This window comes from Narcine bancroftii, chromosome 8 (assembly GCF_036971445.1).
Source record: "Narcine bancroftii isolate sNarBan1 chromosome 8, sNarBan1.hap1, whole genome shotgun sequence".
In the NCBI taxonomy this organism is placed as follows: domain Eukaryota; kingdom Metazoa; phylum Chordata; class Chondrichthyes; order Torpediniformes; family Narcinidae; genus Narcine; species Narcine bancroftii.
Genome location: NC_091476.1, coordinates 14,774,181 through 14,798,651, shown reverse-complemented (window position 1 = coordinate 14,798,651; position 24,471 = coordinate 14,774,181). Strand labels below are relative to the sequence as shown.

Here is a 24,471-nt window from a genome sequence, read left to right as displayed (position 1 = left end):
CTGGAGCCCACCTGAGTGCTGCTCCAGTACCTCATGGGGCCACTATAGGCACCTCATTGGGCAGCTCCAGTACCTCCTTGTTGGTGTTTTTGGTGATCTCTGGCACCCCTGGGTACTGGTAAACAAAATACTCTTTGGGATTCAGTGGTTGTGGTAAACCACTGTATGTATATTTAGCTGTCTGGACATGCCCCTTGGCTGACTGTGCCTGTGACTCCTCCCACAAACTCCTGAATAAAGGTGACTGTCCCACAGCCCCCTCCCAGTTCAGGACAGTCGACCAGCATGGACATGCCTCCATTCTATTGCTAGTAAAAGCCTATCCGTTTTACATAACTTCCACTCTTTTGGAGTTATTGCTGTTCTTTTATCCATTCAACCTGGCTGTGCACAAAGGTAAAATCGTTCTGTGAGGACCTAGGGATGCTCCACAAGATCTGGAATTGTACCTTCTGGGAAACAATATGGACATGTGTCTTAAGCTATCCAAGTACAACATTCAGTCTATGAAGGTCGCCTTGGCGGTAGCCAGGAAATGTATAGCGGTCATCTGGAAGTCCAATTCCCAATTAAATATAACACGATGGAATATGGAAATGAAGAGTTGCATTCCTCTGGAGAAAATCATGCACAATTTAAGGAAGAAATATGACATTATTAGAGTGCAGTATCCCTAATTGAAACTCAGAGGTATACAGACATAATTTTCACCCCTTTGGAATAAAGGAAATGAAGCAACCCGTCCCAGAAGGGAAACAATTGGGATCAAAGAAGTCGGATGTGGCTCTTGTTTTTTTTTTGTCCCTTACCCCTTTTTATTTAAGAGCCTGTTTTTTTCTTTTGCAAGGATCGTTGACCTCACTGATGTGTGTGTTTTTTTTGTTTGTTTTCTTTGTATTTGTATAATTTATATGACTTTATTCTTGGTTGTATTGGAGCATGAGAGTGGGAAAAAATGTTATACGTAAGTGTTGTACAAAAGTGTATTGTTGCCTAAATTTATATGAGTCTTTGAAAATCAAATATCAAATAGCAAAAAAAATTTGGATTTCCGTAAGTGACTATGTACGTAAGGAAGTACCATAACTGTTGGCATTTGATGAATGAATATAAAACTCCAAACATTAGCAATTAAAAACCAAGGCCTAATTTTCTAATTATTGAATTCATGGATGTAATTTATGAGAAGGACCATAAACAAAACAGCTAATCTGGATACCAATCAAAATCGATCAAGGTAAGAAAATTAATAACCTTCCCAAACTCATATAATTTTCCCTCTAATTCCTTATACCATAGTATTTTTCTAATGGTAGAAATACTGCATGAATAAACTTGGCCCGAATTCAAGTCAAAACCAACCCAAAATAAATGCAATTAGAAAGGTGTGATTGCAAATGTTTTCCATATTTATAATAGCTAGTGAATTAACTTAATTGGATCTTCATTTACTGCTGATCATCAAATGCCACAATACCACCTGCTATTATGTATTTCCATAATCATTATCTTGATTTGTCCTGTGCTAACTTCTTCTAATAATTATATAAACATATTTAATATACATGATTTATATTAATGAATTAAGACAATTATCCGATCTTCATATGAGAGACCATTCTGCCTTCATATAAATATTCTGCCTACATATCCTCAGCCCACTTTTTAAATTGGACTTCTAATGTATGATTCACAATTGATATAAATGAGAAAAAAAAGATTTGTATACATTTAATATAATTTCCACTTTGGTTCCTAGTGACAGAAATGCTGTTATCTGAGGGAGCTCATGATTTTCTTCAGTTGACCAGAATGGGCCTACTCATTAGGTTGAAAATAAGTACGCCTGTCATGCAGGCAATTACTTTTTGTGTCGTATTGCATCAAAGGATGGTTTGATTAATTTTCAGAGGCTAGAATTTTGACAGACTGAGAATTTATGAAAATCATAATCCATTCCAATTTGCAATACAACAAACTGACACATTCTGTTTAATACTTTTTTAAATAACCTGTGCTCAGTTATTTCATGGTTTATGCCATTTGAACAATTTACCAGTGTGAACTGTTTCCTAAATCTGATCATTTCCAAAGCTGAAGTACTAAAAATATTTTTTTTTCACGGCTTCTTCAGAACTAAAGTTTGATCAATTTTCCATCACTAAAAATTCAAAGATCCAGGATGGATGTGTAAAACATGAAATAAAGTAAAGATCAAATATTATTCCATTTTGTTTTCTCTTGCAGCAGGGTTAGGGTTTCATAGTTATCCAGACAAACAAGAAAATCTGCAGATGCTGGTGTCTTGTGCAGTGCAGAAAAATCCTGGAGAAACTCAGCAGGTCATTCATGATCCACTGGAAGTAACAGACAATATATGAAGGGCTCAGGCAAAAAGTGCCAACTACCATTTACTTTCTTTAGATGCTGCACGATTTGCTGAGTTTCTCCAGCACTTTTGTGTACCATCAGATTCCTTAACAACACTCAGAGACTACTTTAGATTAGATTAGATTCATCTTTATTGTCATTGTACCAAGTACAGATACAAAGCCAATGAAATGCAATTAGCATCTAACCAGAAATACAAAGAAGAGCACTATTTACAAGTAACAGAATAAAAGCAAATGCTCCAGCAAACAAACAAGTTTCAAAATACTGACAGTACAATACTGCTACTATACTGCTCAGCGCTGTGATGTAAGGTTCAATTGGGTCACAGCTTCAGGAAAGAAACTCTCCCTGAGCCTGCTGGTTCGGAAGCGGAAGCTCCTGTCACTCCTTTCGGAGGGAAGGAGAGTAAAAATTCCATAATTAGGGTGAGATGCATCGTTGATAATGCTTTTCACCCAGCCCAGGCAGCATTTTTGATAGATGTTCTTAATTGTGGGCAATTGGATGCCGATAATCCATTAGGCAGTTTTCACCACCTGCTGGAGTGCTTTGTGGACCAATGTGGGACAGTTGCCACACCACACTGAAATGCCATAGGTGGGTATGCTCTCAATGTTACAGTGGAAAAAAATCCATCAGTCTCCTGGAACAGAGGTGAGCTTTCTTGATGCTCCGCAGGAAATGAAAGTGCTGTTGTGCCTTTTTGATCAGTCTGGAGTTCAGGGGCCAGGTGAGATCATTGGAAATATGGACACCAAGGAATTTGAAATTTGGTATAAGCTCCACTGCAGCTCCATTGATGTAGATAGGGGCATGAGTGTGGCTCCCAGCACGCCTAAAACCCACAACGATCTCCCTGGTTTTTTGGGTGTTAAGGGCCAGGTTATTGTCAGCCCACCATGACTCTGATTCTAATGTATTAACATAGAAAAATGCACCACAGTACAGGCCCTTTGGCCCTTCAATGTGGTTCTGACTCATATATTGCTTCTTAAAAAAAATACTAAACCCTCCCTGTCCCGTCCCTTCTAGTTTTCTTCCATCCATGTGTCTAAGTTTCTTAAAATCCCCCAATATTACAGCCTCCACCATCACTCCCACCAAGGTATTCCAGGCACCCACAACTCTCTGTTTAAAAAAAAAACTACAGATGTCTCCCCTAAACTTTCCTCCATTAACTTTATACGGATGTCCTCTGGTGTTTGCTGATCCTGCCCTGGGAAACAGGTGCTAACTACATACTTTTTCTGTCTTTGCGCAATCAGTTTATTTACAGTTCTTTCTTCATTTTCATTTCTCTCTCTTGTACACGAATCATTGAGTACAATTTACACTACTGATCAGTCGAAATTTTGCTTGGCCCACAGGTAAATGACTGTCAGGGTTTTCTGTGATGTCATGCATGTACTCTGACAATAAATCTGAACTTGGCTTGACTTAATCAATGCTCCATAATGTATGAAAGTGTACCATACTACCTATCTCTTCCAACAGATGTTTGTAATGATCCTCAGTGTATGTCAAACTCCTATTTTTAATATCTTTAGTATTTTTATGACCGCACCTACTGTTTTGTTTTATCATAGCACACAGAGAAAGGAGCAGTAATTATACCAAGCAGAGAAATGCACTGAAATAGCCTTTCACAATGGCTTTGGCATAGTTTAGGTGGGAACACAGGAAGGTCTTGTTATTGTATGTGACTGGTGCAAGATAACATGCATGTAAACAATGTGATTACTGGAGCCTTTAACACAGTTATATATCATTTAGGATGCCATGTGTGTGCATGTGAGCATGTGCATGTTTCAGACCATGGGTCTGTATGAAGTGCTGGAATAGATGTGAGAAATTCTCTGGCAATTGATTGGATATCATGGCATTGGAAGAAGCTACCAAGGATCTGAAAGGTCGGACTCCCCTTCATTTTGTGGGAATTTGAAGGCATTGCTCTCAAAATACCAGCGACTTGCTGCAACTGAAAAGTATCTTCAAGGAGAGATGCTCTGATGTTTACAGGTCTGTCACTCTATGGGGCCTGTGAGTGCCCATTTAAAAGAAAACCTTTCCCGTACTGCCTAATTTCTTTTATTGAACGCTTATACTCCAATGTTGTAGCAGCAGGTGATGTGGGCATTGCCTATCGACTAACATCACCTCAGTGTGGCCAGTGGCCTTCCTATGCAATGGAAATGCATAATTCAAACTCACATTTTGTATTGAGCAGACGGAAAATTTGATCACATTTAGCGGTCAGATTTACACTTCTTTTGCCTATTTAATTTAAAAAAGGAATAATGCATTGCATGATCGAGTTTCCAAGCCATTTTCCTTTCATTATGATTGCTGATTCACTGTATCTGAGAAAGTCAATCCTATTTCTATCAGAGTATAAAGTGATTCTCACTGCTATTTTATAGATTAATTTGCTTGATTCTGTACAATTTTCCTTCTGATTTGGATACCAAGGGTGTGCATCTTTACCAAAGCTAATGGATGTAATTAAAGACAACTATCAAATTCGAGCTGGTTGTAATTATGACAATGGTTTTGATGGGTTAATTCATGTCTAATCCATTGGCTTTATATTAAATTGTGAACAAACATCTGTGAATGAATAATTCATTGGAACTGAAGTTACTGTTTTATGTGGAATAATTATGAGGTTTCAAAGTCATCTATGAAATATTCTCATATATCCTTTGGATTTCTCCTTCAACCATAATACATAAATGGCAACTTGTGTTTATATAAGCATTATCTGCTTAATCAAGAGATTTTCTTAGCAATCATTTCAAGTTCATGTGAGGATTTATCTTCTTGTACTTTACTGACTTGTTTGCTCTCTTATTTGTTTATCTCATAAGAATGAGTCACTTTGATGTTATCAGTTTATCTGCTTCATTGAAATATTGGAAGTTTGAAACACAACTTGGAGATTCTGTAAACTCTGTTGACAGTCAATTTGCAATACTGAATTTGATGAAGTTTTGCAAGAAATTCTCTTCAGGTTGAAAGCACAACAGGAAATAAAAATAACTGTATTTTATATTTGGAGGGAAGAGCACCTCCCAGGGTATCTCATCATAAAAAAATTATGGATGATCTCTGCCCCATTAGTATCTAATATCATACATAGCTGCTATTAATACAATGTACCCCATGTTAAGGTAGTTTGCAGAATGGAAATTCATCCATGTGGAATTCATAGATCTCAACCAAAAATTTTAAAATATGGAAAATGAACTCACTCTTACAGCATTATATAAAAAAAATGTAAAATGTAACCAGTTTACCAAGTGTGTTCGGCATATGGAATGAACTGCCAAGCAAATTGGAGAGGCAGGCACATATATTATGTTTCCTTTAAGAAATAGTTGAGTAATTACCTGGACAAGATGCTCTTGGATGGTTATTGGCCTAATGCGGGCAAGTCAGACTAAAGCATGGGGGCACTTTGTTGGCATGGTCAAGCTGGCCTGTTTATGTGCTGTGTGGTGATGACAATCGCTGGAAAACTGGAGGCCACTTTAGTGGTTTGCCTGTGCAATGATCACAAGCTGCCAGATCATAGCAGCAAGCCACTAAAGATATCTGCTTTGGATACTGACAAAAAACCTTCACTGTTGATTCTTGCGCAATGATATCTTTTTTAATCAAGCAAATGTAGCATCCTTTCCCAATTAATTTGAACAACAATCTTTTCTCCTCTATGACGATAAAAATAAATGAATTTATTGTCATTTATGTTGTACCATGTTTATATATACCGAAATTACACAATCAGAATCACTTTGCCTATAGATTTAGCACATGTGGGGGTATTAAGTGATAGAGTTGAGAGAAAATTCTATCCACAAAAATGCAACTCCACGACTGAAATAGGATTCAATGGGATAAATGGATTTGAGTTATGGAAAAGCAGGATGTCGTTTTCTAGTTTTCTCTTCTAAATATGGTACACACTCTTGCATAATGTTATTACAGTAATTCCCTTCTTGTTAATGCTTACGCTTAACTTCAAAAAGAAAGGAAATTAAAGGTCTTACCATCAGATTCAGGAATGTACAAATAAGCAGTCAGCCAAAGTACAGCAATGAGGTGTAGAGTGTGTCAAAAGAATCAAAGGCTTGTTTATCCAAACCAAGGCTTTTATTAACTGAAAGACTGGAGTGTATCACATGTAGGTTGACCAGTCCAGAATGACCTGGTCTGGCTAGGAGCAACCCTTTAAGACCCGCCAGTAGGCGTGGCTACGCTCTCAGTTAATCACAGTCATCCTACACTACAACGTGTACATATACACGTTGATGATAGAATCTGTACTATCGCACAAGGTGTCTGAGCCAAATGGACCTAGAGGATCTTGTCCCAGATCTCCAGGGGACAGGACAGCCGCTTCATGCATTTGTGCCCAGGGCTATAAGAGCCACTTGACATTAACTCTGAGGTCTTATTGTTACAAGTCCCAGGTGCAGCACACTGTCCTTGCTGAACTTTAGCTCCATCACAATGGAAGGAACATAATATTGAAAAATAATATTTCTTTAACATAATTAAAAATGATATCCGAGTTCATATTGATTAAAACCATTAATAGTTTTATTACAACAAACAAGCATTTTTAATGTTAATAAATGTTCTTTTACCACTTGTGAACAATCTAACTTATAAATAAATAAATAGTTGTGTCCTGAGAACATTTTTTATGTTCATTCTCTAAGAGCTTAAAAATATATACATTTTGTTAAACTGAGACAATCAGTGTCTTGCATCTGTAAAATAGAATAATCACATTCCTTTTAAATGGAAACAGGTCAGTTGATGGTGTGGGAGATAATGGCCTGATGCTTTTGGTGGGGTCCTGTTCAAGGGGTAAGTAAGATGAGGTGTCTAGAAGCTGTTGTCTCAGCAGGTTAAGGAAGAGGTCAATGTGCCAGACCCCACCAGCAACACCCTTGTCCATGAGGTTGGGATTGGCTCAGAGAGAATGGAGGGCAGTGCATTCTCAAGGGGTAAGATGAGAAGAGGCAGGTGCAGTGGTGAAATCGAGATGGTTGAAGTGTCAGCGACGGTTGGAAATAGAACAATTCAGAGTGGGCAAAAAGCCAGAACTAGGTGTCTAAAAGTAGGAGGAGGGTTTGAGGTGGGAGAAGATATCTTCTGTGTGGGTGGGGGGTGGAGAATCCTTGTTGAAGAAATAGGTGGGTAGCTTAGAACTCATTGAGTTATGGGTTCAGGGAGATGAAGGTGAAGTCCCTGCTGAGGAAAGAGGATCCTGTCTTAGAGAGGGGAATGTTAAAGGGGCTAGTGAATACCTGGTGGGGCTTGGAGCAGGATCAGGGGAATGGAGGGGGTTAAAGGTAGGAAATCTTGGCAGTCTGCATTAATCCCATTTGACTGCTATAGGTCCATATCTGTCCAAACCCTTCCTATCCATATATTTGTCCAAATGCCTTTTGTACATCTTAATTGAACCTGCTTTGATAGCTTCCTCTAGCAACTCAAAATGAAAAGGTTGCCACTCTCTTCCATTCTAAATATCTCCCTTCTTACTATGAACCTGTGCTGTTTACTTCCAGAACCATTTACTCCAGGAAGAAAACTGTCAGCTTTCATTTTATCCCTGCCCTCATCATATTCTGTAAGGTCACCCCTTAGCCTCCTACACTCCAGCGAATAAAGATTTTGTCCAAATAGCATCCAGGTGAATTTCTTTTCCAACCTAATGTACTCATTCATATTTCTTGAAGATTTGTATGGCTTTGTTGTATGATGTGTTTATATTTTTTTGATCATTTGTGGATTAAACATAGACCTTGGGCACATTCAATCTTCTATGACCGAAACTCCTAAACTGGGAAATTTCAAGCAGTTTTACCAAATTTCTTGTGACCATCTTGATAAAATGTTCCAACTTGTAATGTAGACATTTATTTTTCTCCCATCTGTGCTGTGTGTAATATTGAGTTCCTCCAGTTGATTGTGTGTTGCTGTTTTCACTCAAGTTTACCCATGATAAGAGCATAATCTTCAGCTTGAGTCTTAAATAATTCTTGAGAAACTGGTCTGAGCTCTCCTTCACAAATCCATCTTTATAATGTTTGAACCCTAACCCAGTTATGGGGCCATTTTTGGTCTTTTATTTGGAGTTTTGACATTGACGCTACTTATTTTAATGGAATTGAATTGGAGTGTTTGCAATTGGCATTAACATGTGGCAATGACCTCAATAGATGGGCCTATGTTGTTGACACCAGCTGCAATATGAAAGTAAATATTTGCTCATTTCGGCCAACAAATTCCCTTTTAAAATGGAATTCGGTTTCAAAAATGTAAAAACCATCCCAATTGCAACTTGGTGGAGGAATCATTTGAAGTCCAAACATGTGGTGTAAGAAGAGAGAAGCCCATGTGCTGAATTATTTTCATGGGTGCCAAAAGATCAGGATTTGACAACTGTGGGCAAAATTGTCTTTCACCACTCGGAGACCCTCAGCCTCTGCGACTTCCCTTGTTGATGGCACCCTTCACCAGATTCCAAGTCCCTCCAAGCAAGCTATGTCACGATGTCCACAACTCCTCTAATTAATTCAAATGAGGGCAGAGCCTCAAAGGGAAGTCACCCTACTTCAATGCAGGAATTGATGGCTAACATTACCCTCTGACAGCTGATCAGTCAAATGTTAAAGTTTAACTTTGAAACAGATTTCTCTGTGAAACAAATATGGGAAAATTAACGGAAACATTTCATTTAATTCCCAAGTTTTGTCGACTTCATTTTGTAAAAATCAGTCAGAAGAAGTATTTGTATGTCCAGTAACAATGATACTTCCTTCCATCAAATTAAAGGCAAAGAACAGTGCTAGAAATTTCACTATCTACAAAGTATCCGATTATCAACACTCTTTTGGGTTAATTTAATGAGCATATGCATTAACTAGTAATAAGGACTTTTGAATACTTAGCACATTCATTTGAGATTGCTTCATTACTTTAATGGAGGAATTAAGTGAATTAAAATAATTAAGACCAAATAGATTTTCACAACAGTCAAAATGATAGGTAAAATAATTTAAATTAAAAGTGCTAAGCACGTAATATTGTCACTTGCAGGCTGTGGCATTAAATTTATTCTGGGTAAATTGGCTAGCAGCTCTTCTGCGTCTGCTATTTTATCAATGATTAATCTGCTTGTTCCACGGAATAGGACGCTTCCCCTTAAATTAAACAGTGAATTCCAATTAAATCTTCGTGTTACAAGAAAGACTGAATTTGAACTTGTAATGCTACGAAAACTTGCTAAAGGAGGGAATGTCAAATTCACAATTATTCCAAAAAATTTGAGAAGGCTGGTGAGATGGCACAGACTTGCTTGTCTTTAGTTGGTTACGGGCTTCAGTCTAACGTGGGCCCAGTTAACCCAGTTTTCATGTCATTGTGGAGAGCAGTTTCCTGACAAATTTTTAGGGCATCCAGAGTGGAAACAGAGCTTCTATTTTTAGTTTAGAAAATCCAAAGTGTTTGGATGGTAGAGATAAGAATCTCCAGTGGATGATGTGGCTCCCTATGTTTTTCTTGGAGTTTTTGTAGTTTGAAAATCATGCCCTTTGTACTCTTGATGGGTGAAAACCATGTAAAGACTGCAAGGATCTTTTCAGGAATTTGGGAGTAAGAGCTTGCGAAGGATTGTTTTGATGGCAGAAAGCACAACTTATTGCAAATGGATGTCTAACTTCTTGAGATCATGTTGATAACAGCATCTCTGAAATCCTTTGGCATGCTTTCCTCTTCCAAGATAAGGAAGACAAAATCATGGATTCGCCTCTGATCTATATATTCCCATGCTTTTGTACTGAGTCAGTATTTTGTCTGTGCCAGATGCTGGTTATTTCTTTGCTGTTGGATGATCTTTTGTACCTCTTGTTGCATTGAAGTTACAGAAAGATGTGCCCTTACTAAGCAAAAAGGATAATCCCTTTAACCCTGGATACCCCGCTCAAAATGTTGTCAATGTTAATCAATTTCCATTTATTATCTTTTGACCCAGCTCAGTCAAATTTGTATTCATTGGTATAATTCAGATTTCAAGTTCAGATCAGATTTCAGATTTAGTGTCCGAGAATATACATGACATCACTAACAACCCTGAGGTCCTTTTTCTGCTGGTGAGGCAGAATTACCACTTATTGGTCATGCAAAAACAACTATATACAGTGTATACATGTAATCAATAAAGAAATGTAAACAGATACCGAATGTAAATAAACAAACTGTATAATACAGAGAGAATTAAAAAATCAATAAAGAGCACGAGTGAGAGTCCTTAACTGAATCCCTGATTGAGTTTGTTGTTGAAGAGTCTGATAGTGGAGGGGGAGCAGCTGTTCCTGGACCTGGTGGTGTGAGTCTTCTGGCAACTGTACTTCTTTCCTGATGGCAGCAATGAGGACAGAGCTGGTGCTGGGTGGTGTGGATCTTTTTCTTAATATTTAATATACCATACATGCAGTAATTACAATTATTAAAAAAAAAAACCCAAATTGATTACATAAATGATTGTTTTCACCCCATCCCAAAAACATGCAAGAAAATAAGAGTTATAATTTCATGCTAAAAGCCCTATTCAGAGCTGGGAAAAGAGAACTTAATGGCTCGAATTAATCTGTCAACTCAATGACCTTTATAACTTAACCTTATGGCAATCCTGGTCTCACCTTATCAGTGGTATTCCCTTTATCCTATTCATTCACTCATTGCCTTCTCCGTAACTTAATACTAGCTTTTTTTTCTCCTTTTAAGACTTCCAATAAAACACCTTTCACCTTAAACATAAAATCTATTCCCTGGTTTTGCTGATTTTTTTCCCCAGAATTTTCCATTTTTATTTCATAGTTCTAACATCTGCAAATATTTAATTGCTTTCTTTATGGGGCACATAGTGCATCTTTATGCTTCTGTAATTTACAGTCTAGAACCATACACAATTCTCCAACAGAATATTATTATTGGTGTTTTTGTCTTGTCTGATTTGGAATGCAAGTGTTTTTTAAGGTTCCATTTCTCTGGAAAGATAGAATAACATTTGGAAAAATAAGAGGTGAAAGTGACTATTTTTGACGTGGCACATGTAGACATATTGCTGCAATTTACAGGGTGTACTGGAAGTCTTGCATTGGTAGCCAAGCAACTATTAATAGAAGTTGTCAGCAGAGGAATTAAGGGATATGGGGAGAAGGCAGGTAGGTGGAGTTAGGTCATAAATTAGATCAGCCATGATCGTTTTGAATGGCGGAGCAGGCTCGATGGGCCATTTTTGGCCAACTCCTGTTCCTATTTCCTGTGTTCCTATGTTCCTAAAAGCCATATTATAGTTTTCTCTCAGATCTATCACTAATTCAGGATGGATTTGTGAATAAGCAAGGTTGTTGCTGAATGTTGGTGACCCTCCCATGGTCCTGAGCAATATTCTTATCAGGCAAGCAAGCAACTCGTGATCTACTTCCTCCTTGTGAATTGTTGTCAAGTATGGTTTTTAGACTGCAGACATGTAATGGCACGATTAACGAAATTTGCTGTTACATGGGCCATCTAAAAAGGAGATTGCAAGAATTTTTATTCAATCCCTGTCCCACGATTTATCCTGCAGGACCACTGCTACTTTTTGGGGGAAGCCTGCAGTCTGAATCACCTCATGAATTTGACGTCCAGCTGATGATGGAGGCCACATTGCTCCTCGTAAAAGCTCTGGGACTAATGCGCTCGGGAAGTTAAAGCGCGCAGTGTAAACCGCTACAAGGTGAGTAATTATATTAATTTATGTTACATTTTTTCAAAATTTTTCCAACATTCTTGTCTAAAAAACACAAAGGGTGAATTTGGGAGGAGATACAATTACTTACATGACAATGAATGAAAGACTTCTGTTTAATTTTTTTTTCTTTTTGAAGGGCAAAAATAAATACAGTTTTTCATGTGCAGTGTCCAAATACAACTGTATCATATCTGGTATTTCTAAAAGCTATGGTGACAATTTTTCTTGAACTGCCGGAATAAATTTGCCAATTAAATAGGAAATCTAATAAGAGGACATTGAGACATGACTCTGAATATTCAACTGGAAAGTTTGAAATGCAGTGATATTTAACGTAAAACAGTGCAAAGGATGTGAACTGAATCTGTCAGGGTGCAAAATCACAGGAAAGTTACCTCCCTGAATTTGTTAGCGAAACACGAAAGTCTGCAGCCGCTATGAATGCAGAGGAACTCAGCTGGTTTTCCAGCATCATAAAAATCAAAGATCTATTGCCAATGTTTTGGGCCTGAGCCCTTTTTCCCTGAAGATATTAATCAGGGGCTCTTAATTTGTATTTCATTGATTTGTTAAGATAGAGATAACATCTACATCCATGTGGCTTGATGATTCATTGGAGGGTAAGTTTTAACTTCTCTCTAAAATGAGCTTGAATGTAATGCACTGAGGGTTGGTTGGCTCAAACTGCTTTAAGATTCACGCCTTATCAGCATAATTCAGCCACGATCCCGAGAGGTTCATGTCTTGGAGTTAATTCCGAGTCAGTGGTGCTAAATGTGTTATACGGTCATGTCAACACGTTGTTCTTTGTTCTCTGAAATTCATTCCACTGAGTCAATAGGAAGAGCTTAAGAGGCAGATTACTGGTGAGACCTTCTGTACCATGCATTTTATGCTGATGACAAGAGATAAATGTTCAGGCTGGTGAGTGTAGCTCATTAATTCATTGTAACAAAGCTTGGCTGGAAATCTAACTATTCCTGGGTTGAGCAAGGCTGGGAATCAATGATAATTAGAGGAGGAACGCTACAGGAGAAACAGTGGATGGCTCAATATGTTTTTGCAATATCTGATGTCCAGAAGAAACCTTTCCCCAAAAATATTTCAGAATAGAATTTGGACAGCATGTGCTTGTGGGCTGGATGGGCACTGTTACTGTGCATTAAATTAAAAATTAACTCGTTAAGATGCTCACTACGTTGTACAGATAACACACATTAGATCTATACTTGAAAAATGCTAAAGTGGAGGCCATACAAGATAGAAACAAGTAGCTGTCAGTTCAGGCTATCAAACATGTGGCAACTCTTTGTGAAGCAATCGATTAGACTCATTCCCCGCCACCATTTCCATACCCATGGGAGTTCTTGTTACTAACCAATTAATGTTTTAACGTCCCGATTGCCTCTTGTTCCGTGCATCTTTGTAAGCATTAAGTTTTAGATTTGAACACTCTCTGTATTAAATAAAACTTCTTTTTATCATCTGCTTGTACTTTTTACCCTTAACTTTGAACCTCGCTGATCTGTTTGCCCACCCCTGTTCTAGAAGCAGGAGAAGATTCCTTAAACCTGGTTTCAATACCTAGAAGAAGCTCGATCCACATAATTTTCCTGCCATATCTCAAAAATCAATGTTGGTTCTGAATGGAATCAATGACTGAGCCTCTGCAGATCTCTAGGAAAGAGAAACAGCAAACACTGTGAACCTGGAGAAAACTCCCAAGAGGCAGCCCAGCAATTAATTACAATGGAGTCAATGTGGTGAGTTGAAAAGAGCTCAAATCTAAATACAAGTGGCGCACACGTTTATTGCTTTCATTGATCTCCTTTCACTTTGTTCACACATCTGTGATGAGAAAAAGATTCTGAACAATGGGATCATGGCACCCAAAACTTTTACACTGCCGACCCAGAATTATTATGCACAAGATCTTTATTCCTTTCATCTTTGCAAAAGCACATTCCAAGATGCCATAATTGACATCATGAATATAAATAAATGTCATCTAATCATCTTGTTTACAAACTCCTGATTTTAAAAAAAATCATCTAGCTACATTTCTGAGAATGTAGGTGTAAGGGAGCACACAACACCAATAACGTGGGTGGTATCAGCAGAGGTGAATGGACACCTGCCATCTGACGTTTTTCAGCTGGAAGGATCATGATTTCTTGCCTTATTTATCAAGTATTCAATTAATATATTCAGTCATTTCAGAATATTGAGAGAAACTTCCAAGGTATGCATGAGGACTCAACCTATTCCTCATTGGGGGTGCAATAGTGGAGAGGGACAAATACTTCAAATCCTTGGGCATGAACATTTCTGAAGATCTGTTCTGGAGCCTCCACGTTGATGCAATCACGAAGAAGGTTTACCAGCGGCTATACTTTGAGAGGTGTCTGAGAAAATTTGGTATGTCTCTGAAGACTCTTGTAAACTTCTACAGGTGTACCAAGGAGAGCATTCTGTCTGGTTGCATCACTGTCTGGTATAGAGGTGCCAACTCTCAGGACAATAATAAACTCAAGGGTTGTTAACTTGGCCTGCGACGTCACGGGCTCCAGACTTCACTCCATCGAGAACATCTACATGAGGCAATGTCTTAAAAAAGCAGCCTTTTCCCTGAAAGACCCCCACGATTTAGTCTATACCCTCTTCACTCTGCTACTATTGGGAAAAAGGTACAGGAGCCTAAAGACGAGGCCTCAAGGACAGGCTCTTCCCCACTGCCATCAGATTCCTGAATAATCCTTAAACCATAGAGACTGCCTTATTTTACATGCACTCCTATTTTGACTTGTTTATAGTAATGTCATAAGATAATTATAGTATGAATGTTTGCCCTGTGACGCTGCTGTGTAACACTGAATTTCATGACTGACTTGTTCATGACAATAAATTCTGATTCTGAGAATCTCATGATGTACTTAATTCCAACTATCAAATAGCTATAACATCAATCACGGAACATGGAAGTCAAATATCCTAATTCTCATAATACAGCTGAGGAAGTATCTGCTGAAAACTAGAGTATGGAGATGTGAGTCTTCTAGTTTAAAATAACTGAGGAGAGAATGGTTGATGGATCTTGAGAGCTGGCTTTGCACTTACAGTCGAACTAAACATTTTGTTTCCATGTCAGTTTCTAATAACCTTGGAAAGAACCATTATATTGAGGAAGGGGAATACTTTTGAGTATGGCTCATCTGCATAACGTATTCAGCTCCCACAAAGTCCAAAAAGCCAGCCTTAAATTGAGGATCCAATGTATAGTCTAAATATCTGAATAAAGTAGTGAAGTGAGGATAGAAAGCTATTTCTATGGCTTTGTGCATAATTTTATGAATGCTATAGATTAATTAAATGGAATACACTTAGATAATTGTAGTTGTCTAAAAGGCCAAACAGGTACCTATTGTTTTTGCTGTTGACTTGTGGAGGAATGGCAACATTTTAAGAATATTGCACTTTTGACGAGCACTCAGCGGCATAGGGACAGCTTCTTCCCCAATGCCATCAGATTCCTGAATGATCAATGAACCAAAGACGCGGCCTTACTTTTAGTGCAATGCAATTTTTATTTATTTTTATGTATAATTGTTGTAAGATGGTTCATAATATGAATGTTTGCCCTGTGACCCTGCAACAAAACACCGAATTTCGTGACTTCTTCAGGATAAATTCTGATTCTGACTGATTATTTTCGTGAATAAAATGAGAAAACAATTTCACCAGTTTCTGTCTCAAAAACTGAACCTATGCATCATGGGGAGTTTACCTCAATGGATTTGTTCGTAATTCATGTAAAGCCTATGACAGGACTTCTGAGTTTCAAATTATGTTTTTTTTCTCAGATACAATATCAGATTTATGGAAATAGGCGAAACTATATTTTCTCCAATCATATCATATAGGCATATTCATTTTGTTCATTGTCTCTGGTGTTCACCAAATGGAATGAGAACATGGGGCAAGTGATGAGCATAGGAGTTGAAAATTGTAAGAATTAGATGAAATAAGGAGTTAGATGGATCATCAAAGAGACTTCTGGAGACAGGGAGATGGTAAAGAGAAAACCTGTGTTGAATAATGGAGACGGTTGAAAGTTTAGGCAAGAGACGGGTGTGTAAAGATTGCAGAATGAGACCAAATGGATAGGAAAGATTTTTGAATGTGTCAGAGACACCAGGCCAGGATGGAAGTACAAAAGAATGCCTTCTCTGTTAAGCTTATTCAAGTTCAGATTTATTGTCAGAGTACATACATGACATTACATAGAACCCTGAGATTCCTTTTCCTGTGGGGCAGGCAGAATTTGCACTCATTGGTAGTGTACTGTACTCAAGAAAAAGATACATATACAGAAGAGAGAAATGTAAACAAACTGACTGTGCAAATACATATAAAAATATATATATTCAGTAATAAATAATGGGCAAGGTAAGAGTTCTGAAATGAGCTTCTGACTGAGTCTATTGTTGAGGAGTCTGATTGTGGATGGGTAGCAACTGTTCCTGAACCTGGTGGTTCCACGTAGATGTTCTCAGTGTTGGGGAGAGTTTTGCCTGTGATGTATTGGTCTGTGTCTACTACCTTTTGGAGAACTTTCCACTCAGAGGTATTGGTGCCCCCACATCAGTCCATGATGCAACACATCTGTGGAAGTTTGCCAAGGTTTAAGTCCTCATAATGAACCTTCACAAACTCTGGATGAAGTAGAGGTACTGATGTGTTTTCTTCACAATGAAATTAGTATGTTTTGTCCAGGAGAGATCCTCCGAGATAGTGACTCCTAAGAATTTAAATTTGCTCATCCTCTCCACCTCTGCTCCTCCAGTGTTCACTGGTTTATACACCTCTGGTTTTCCCTTCCTAAAGTCTACAATCAGCTTCTTAGTTTTGGCGCCATTGTATGTGAGGTTGTTGTTAGTGCACCATTCACCAAGTTTTCAGTCTCCATCCTGTATCCTGACTTATTGCCCCTTTTTATACATTCTAAAATACCTGCTACTATGGTATCGTCAGCAAATTTGTAATGGTTTATAGACTCATAGAGTTACACAACATGGGAACATTGACCCATCTCATCTATCCTGGCCAAGTTGCATTCCAGAGCTGTTCAATTTGTCTATGTTTTGCTGGCATCCATCCAAGCCTTTTCTATCCATGCAGCTGTCTAAATATCTATTAAACATTGTAATTGTACCTGTTTCTATCTTTTCCTTCAGTAATATGTTCCAAATACCCACCACCCTCTGTGTGAGAGGGTTGCACCTTAGGTCCTTTTCAAATCTTTCCACTCAAAATTTGCTCTCACCTTGAATCTTTGATTTATACATTTAGGTATCCCCACTATACTATAAAACATTCCTCTTATATTTGCCCATCCTGATTTTATATCCCATTATAAGGTTACCCTCAGCTTCTAACACTCCAGAGTTAAAAAAGCATAGGCTATCCAGTTTCTCCTTTGAACTTAAATGCTCCAGTCCCAGTAACAATCTTGTGAATCTTCTTGTTCTCTAATATCTTCCTTATAGCCAGGGAAACAGAATTGTCCACAATATCCATGGATGGAGTCATAAATGTCCTCTGCAGTTGTCATATAATATTCCAGCTCTTGTATTCAGAGCTCTTACTAATGAAAACAAGAGTGCCAAATACCTTTTTCACCACCCCATCTACCTGTGATCCCACTTTCAGAGAACTATGTACTTGTATCTTGAGGTCAACACTCTAAGCCCATTCCTTTTTGAGTCTTGTCCTGGTTAAACTTCCCATAAAGCAACTCTTACCCAAATTAAATTTCTTCGACCATTTTCTAAGTTAATCTATATGCAGTTGTATGATCCTTCTTTCTTTTTCTTTGGCTTGGCTTCGCGGACGAAGATTTATGGAGGGGGTAAAAAGTCCACGTCAGCTGCAGGCTCGTTTGTGGCTGACAAGTCCGATGCGGGACAGGCAGACACGATTGCAGCGGTTGCAAGGGAAAATTGGTTGGTTGGGGTTGGGTGTTGGGTTTTTCCTCCTTTGCCTTTTGTCAGTGAGGTGGGCTCTGCGGTCTTCTTCAAAGGAGGTTGCTGCCCGCCAAACTGTGAGGCGCCAAGATGCACGGTTTGAGGCGTTATCAGCCCACTGGCGGTGGTCAATGTGGCAGGCACCAAGAGATTTCTTTAGGCAGTCCTTGTACCTTTTCTTTGGTGCACCTCTGTCACGGTGGCCAGTGGAGAGCTCGCCATATAACACGATCTTGGGAAGGCGATGGTCCTCCATTCTGGAGACGTGACCCATCCAGCGCAGCTGGATCTTCAGCAGCGTGGACTCGTCCACAATATCCATGGATGGAGTCATAAATGTCCTCTGCAGTTGTCATATAATATTCCAGCTCTTGTATTCAGAGCTCTTACTAATGAAAACAAGAGTGCCAAATACCTTTTTCACCACCCCATCTACCTGTGATCCCACTTTCAGAGAACTATGTACTTGTATCTTGAGGTCAACACTCTAAGCCCATTCCTTTTTGAGTCTTGTCCTGGTTAAACTTCCCATAAAGCAACTCTTACCCAAATTAAATTTCTTCGACCATTTTCTAAGTTAATCTATATGCAGTTGTATGATCCTTCTTTACTGGCCAGGCAACCACATTTATGAAGCAACTAACATTGACTGTTTTCTAGTAGGAGCCACTGAAAATGACACCACATATTGTAATGAACATTCCCACTAAGATCTCCAGACAGTCTCTGGGTTATGAACATCCAGGTTACGAACAACTCGTACTTACAAATGGGATGTTTCCCGATTCATGTATGTGTATAAATGTGCATAATATTACCTCACAAACGCTAAATAAGAAATGTAAGTACCTGTTCCGTTTACTTTTATATTAGCCTTGCTGATGAACTTCTGCAATTTAGTTGTAATCTCCTTGCTCGATAAATGTTAATTTCTTTTCATCCTCACGACAGTCCATGAATGATTAGCACACAAACAAAATCATCCCTGTCTAACAAGATAACCTACAGTACAACACTGGAGGAACTCAATGGGCCAGAAAAAAATTAAAAAAAGAGGTCACATCAGGAATAACAAGAACATGGCAGATCCCCGAATAAAAGAGTGGGGTGTGGGGGGGAGGGGGCAGGGAGGAGCACCAGCCAGTAGTTATCAGTGAATAAAGAGTACAGTATAGATAAAGCTTTAGAGAAGGCCCAACAATGGCCAAAGATACACAACATTTATTCTCATATCAAGATCATCAATTTTTCTGCCATGTTTAATTGGAAGGCTTATTTCATTCTTTGTACATAAATAATGTGTATTTATCTTTTGTCTGGATATGTTTATGTCTGGACGTGTGTTTGCAAGTTTTTGCATCAAGAACTGGAGAACGCTATTTCCATGGGTTGAATGTGTACAATCGATAATAAACAAACTTAATCAAAGAAAAAAAATACAATTAATATTAATCTAACTGAGATTGACATGCAGTTCAGTGAAAAATGTATTAGGGAAGATAAAATTCCAGTTTGGTATAAGAACATAAGAAGTAGGAGCAGGAGTAGGCCACCCGACCCATCAAGCCTGCTCCACCATTCAATGAGATCATGGCTGATCTGAGCATTGACTCAACTCCACCTACCTGCCTTTTCCCCATATCCCTTAATTCCCTTTTTATGTAACAATCTATTTCACTGAACCTTAAATAAGTTTAATTAAGCAGTCTCACCTGCTTCCTTGGGCCAAGAATTCAAAGATTATATTTTGGAAAATTGTTGAAGATAAGAAATTAAAACAGCAAAGAAATTAATTTGAAGCAGAAACTAATTTTTATCCAATTTTATCCAATTTTTACTTTTTTGAATGCAATTACCATATATACTTGTGTAATTGTTGATACCATGTAATAGTTCCCCCCTTTTTGACCCAAAAATCACATTTTCTATATGTCCTGGGCAAACATCGACCTTTTTACCCCAGATCGCCTGCCCATCCAAGCACCCAATGCCCTGACCGCCCGCCCATCCGAGTTCCTGGATGCCTCAACTGTGAACCCTCGCCCAAGATGCCCATCCCTCTGAACACCCGACTCCTCGACTGCAAACTCTATCCCCAATCGTCTGCCCATCCGGGTTCCTGATGCCCCGACCACCTGCCCATCTGAGCTCCCGATGCCCTGGCCGCCCACCCACCAGAGCTCCTTACACCCTGACCGTGGACCTTACCCTGTCCACCTGAACACCAGAGCTCCCAACGCCCCGACCACAAAGCCTCTCTTAGGCCCCAGCCATCCGCCCATCTGAGCTCCCAATACCCCAAAAGCAAACTTACCATCCGGCCACAGCCATCCGAGCTTCCAACATCTTGAATGATGCAGGTACTTAATGCGGTCAAAAGTAGTAGCGCACCCCATTCCCCACCAAATTTAATCCAAAAATTTGTCCCAAAATCTCGACTATTACACGATTGTATACGGGAGGACTTTATGAAAATACAAGGTCACTAAAGAACCAAAATGTAAAATTAATTTGAGTAATCCAAATGGATAAAGAAATGTAGAAGATGGGAGCTGATGATAAATCATTTTTCTATTGTTCGCTATCTTCCTTTAAAATATCATTGTATTTCTAATTAAGATTTAATGAACCACATGAAAGTGCTGGAATAATGAAAATATTTATTGATATTCTACTTCTGACTATGACAACATTTAATCCAATGAGTATTCTTTCTCTCATTCCCTTAATACAATCCATCCATTATTTTTTGAACGTTGATGGGATGGAGAGGTGGTGGAGAGTGGAGTGTGAGCATGCAGGAGTTCATTGAATTATTTGCAATGCACTCTGGGTTATCACTTCTGTGCAAGGACAGTACTGTAAAATCACACATGAGCTGAGTGATAATTGACAATGCAATTCAGGCCTCTTAAGGCACAAAGTAAATCTTTATATTTTAATGATATTTCACAAGTGAAATGACTGTCATGTACTCACGTACTATCAATTTGTAAAATGCAGACAGTTGCAGACTATGCCTGAAGAGGACTCCTAATAGTAACTATCTGCTTTATTTTAATCACTGCACTATCTACAACAATTGAGGCTAGTTCTTCTGTGAGCAGGTTATTCTTCAAGGTGGCTTCTCCAGCATCAGAACTAGGGAGAGTAAATAGGAAATAGATGTTCAAGGGTGAAAGCACAGAAGTAATGTGGAGGAAGTTTAGGAACCACTTGTGCTGGGTTCAGGATAGGTTTGTCCCACTGGGACAAGGAAAAGATGGTAGGAAAAAGGAATCGTGGCTGACGAAACAGATGAGGCAACTAGTCAAGATGAAGAAGGAAGTATATATTAGATATAGGAAGCAGGAAACAGGAAGAGCTTATGAGAAATAAATGGAGCTTAAGAAAGGATTTAGGAGAGCTCGAAGGGGGCATGAGAAAGCCCTGGCATGTAGGAAAAGGAAACTGCAAAAGGAGAACCCCAAGGCTTCTATGCATATGTGAACAGAAGGATGACAAGAATGAAGGTGGGGCCACTAAAGAATAAAGGGGACAACAAGGGCCTGGAGGTGGAGGAGGTTTGGGGAGGTCCTAAATGAATAATTTACTTCAGTATTCACCAGAGAAAAAGACTTGATCAGGGTGAGGTCAAAGTAGAACAGGCCTGTTTTCTAGAAAATGTGCAGATTGAGGAAGAGGAGTGCTGCATCTTTTAAAAAACATCACGATTGATGACCTGGAGTCAGACCTGATATCCCCCAGGTTGCTGTGGGAAGTGAGAGAAGAGATGGCTGGGGCAGTAGCTATAATCTTTGAATCCTCTTTGGCAACAGGGGATTGGAGAATGGCAGATGTAGTCCCCTTGTTTAAAACAAAACTAAGAAGGAGAATCCTGGGAATTATAGACCAGTGAGTCTTACCTCAGTGATGTGCAAACTACTGGAGAGGTTTCTTAAGGATAGGATCTGTGAGAATTTGGAGAAGTACAGTCTACTCACGGATAGTCTGCAGGGCTTTAAGAAGGGAAGGTCTTGCCTCATGAGCCTAATTGAGTTTTTTGATGAGGTAACAAAAGAAATCGATGAGGGTGGGGTGGTAGATGTGGTGTATATGGATTTTAGCAAGGCATTTGACAAGGTCCCCCTTGAGAGACTCATCCAGAAAGTAATAAGGCTTGGGATTAAAAATATGGATTAAAAAAATTGGCTTGCAGGAAGAAAGCAGAGAGTAGTAGTGGAAGAAAAGCATTCTGCTTGGAAGTTGGTGATTAGTGGAGTGCTACAAGGATCTGTTCTGGGACCCCTGCTCTTTGTGATTTTTATAAATGACCTGGAGGAAGAGAAGGAAGGATGGGTTAGGAAGTTTTTGGATGACATGAAGGTTGGAAGAGTTGTGGATGGAGCTGAAAGGTTGTTGTTACAAGAGGATATAGACAGGATCCAGAGTTGGGCAGAAAAGTGGCAGATGGATTTCAATCCAGATAAGTATGAGGTGATACATTTTGGAAGGACAAACCAGAAGGCTGAGTTCAGGGTGTGGATAACAGAACAACCTTGGGGTTCAAATCTGTACATCCCTCAAGTTGATAGGATAGTTAAGAAGGCCTATGGAATGCTGGGCTTCATTAATAGGGGGATTAAGTTCAAGAGAGGAGAGGTCATGTTGCAACTCTACATATCTCTGGTGAGACCACACAGAGTATTGTGTTAAGTTCTGATCACCTCATTATAGGAAGGATGTGGAAGCTATGGAGAGGGTGCAGGGGAGATTTACCAGGATGTTGCCTGAAAGCAAGTCATATGAGGCAAGGCAAGACAAATAGAGGGTTTCATGGTAGGGTGGGTTTAGTACATTTTTTAGGAATACATGGGTCGGCACAACATCGAGGGCTGAAGGGCCTGTACTGTTCTGTAGTGTTCTGTGTTGGAGCCCGAAGCTATTTTGCAATTAGTGCAGAAAATTATTTCTTGACCTTGTTGTTTGGTTCCTTATCATTAGGTTCAAACGTGGTATGATCTGAGTGAAGTCTTTCTGAAAAGGACTTTTGCCTTTTGTAGTGAAAGAAAAAATATTGCATATTTAGGAAATATCGGCTCAGAATTTTTGATGACTGTCATTAATTCCATGAAATTAAGTGGAACTTTGAATTTCTGTACATGCACAAATGAATTTGGAAATATAAAAGTTGCAGTCAGTGTTATAACATTTACTGCAAGATTTACTGTTTGCCGCCTTCCCCAATTTAATCAAATTAGTTCATTATGACTGAGGTGAAGTTATTTAATTTATTTACTACAATTATGTGTCTTACAGTTAAATATCTGAGGATATTTAATAAACTTTTGTTATGCGAGGCTTGAGTTTTCAGCGATAGAATCATTAATAATGAAAGTAAGCCCCCCCACCTCAAAATATCTGCTTTGTAATTCTTCACATCATTTTGAAATATGAGAGATTTAAAATTTTATCTAAGTTTTAAGATTTAGTCGTTCAGCTTTTAACTTCCTCATTTGTTTTACAGTTTTTATTCAGCATTATAAAATGTTTGAAGACGCCTGAGCTTTTATGCTTTTTGATGCGTTACTTTTGAACTTTCTTCAGTGCTGTTGGCTCCATTGTTAGCTTAATGAAATAACAGCTGCTGGACACCACTGATCCTCTTTAAGTTGACACTTGACAGAAGCAGACGTGGGAATCTCTTGCTGTGGAGATTCCTAGATCTCTGTAGGGAGCTTTCTACAATCCCTAATGAGCAGGATTGCTTTTATTCTGTCAAGGAATGCTTTGGAGTTTCTTCTTTCTCCTGGTTTTAATTGGTGTGTCCATTTTGACAGCTTTTGAGTGCCTTATTAAGATATCTGACATTTATTGAATCATCTTGCTCGGAATGCTGAGCTGGGACATGTTGAAGGACAGGCCAAAGTATCAAACTTCATCAAAATGACAATGTCAGTTCACCCTTGGCTCAACCTGTTTGCTTTTGTTTTGTAAGGCACTTGAAAGTTGTGGAGTGACTTTCACAACAGTTTCTGCTTCTGAAGCTTCTTCCACTTTACAAACTGTAAAGTTGTCCATTTCCTCCCATTGCCCTTGAAGGCAGTGTGTGGAGGTGATTGCTTCTTGTAGCTTCACAGAACAATTGATTCATGGTTGCTGGGGTCACAAACATTTTGTTACGAGTCCAGAGGACCCCAAAACCCAGCAGAAATAGAAATTCAAATGTGTGTATGTTCAGAAAAGTTCTTTGATTCACAG

At 38.8% G+C, this 24,471-nt stretch overlaps 1 long non-coding RNA gene across 1 annotated transcript in view; it reads left to right on the top strand.

The window, feature by feature from the left end:
* The window catches only part of LOC138741668 (uncharacterized), an 85,459-nt gene that overhangs the window by 29,070 nt on the left and 31,918 nt on the right, over nt 1-24,471 (top strand). The window contains exon 2 of the long non-coding RNA XR_011343650.1: nt 12,044-12,193. This is a non-coding gene — a long non-coding RNA (uncharacterized lncRNA). The remainder of the gene's footprint in view (nt 1-12,043; nt 12,194-24,471) is intronic.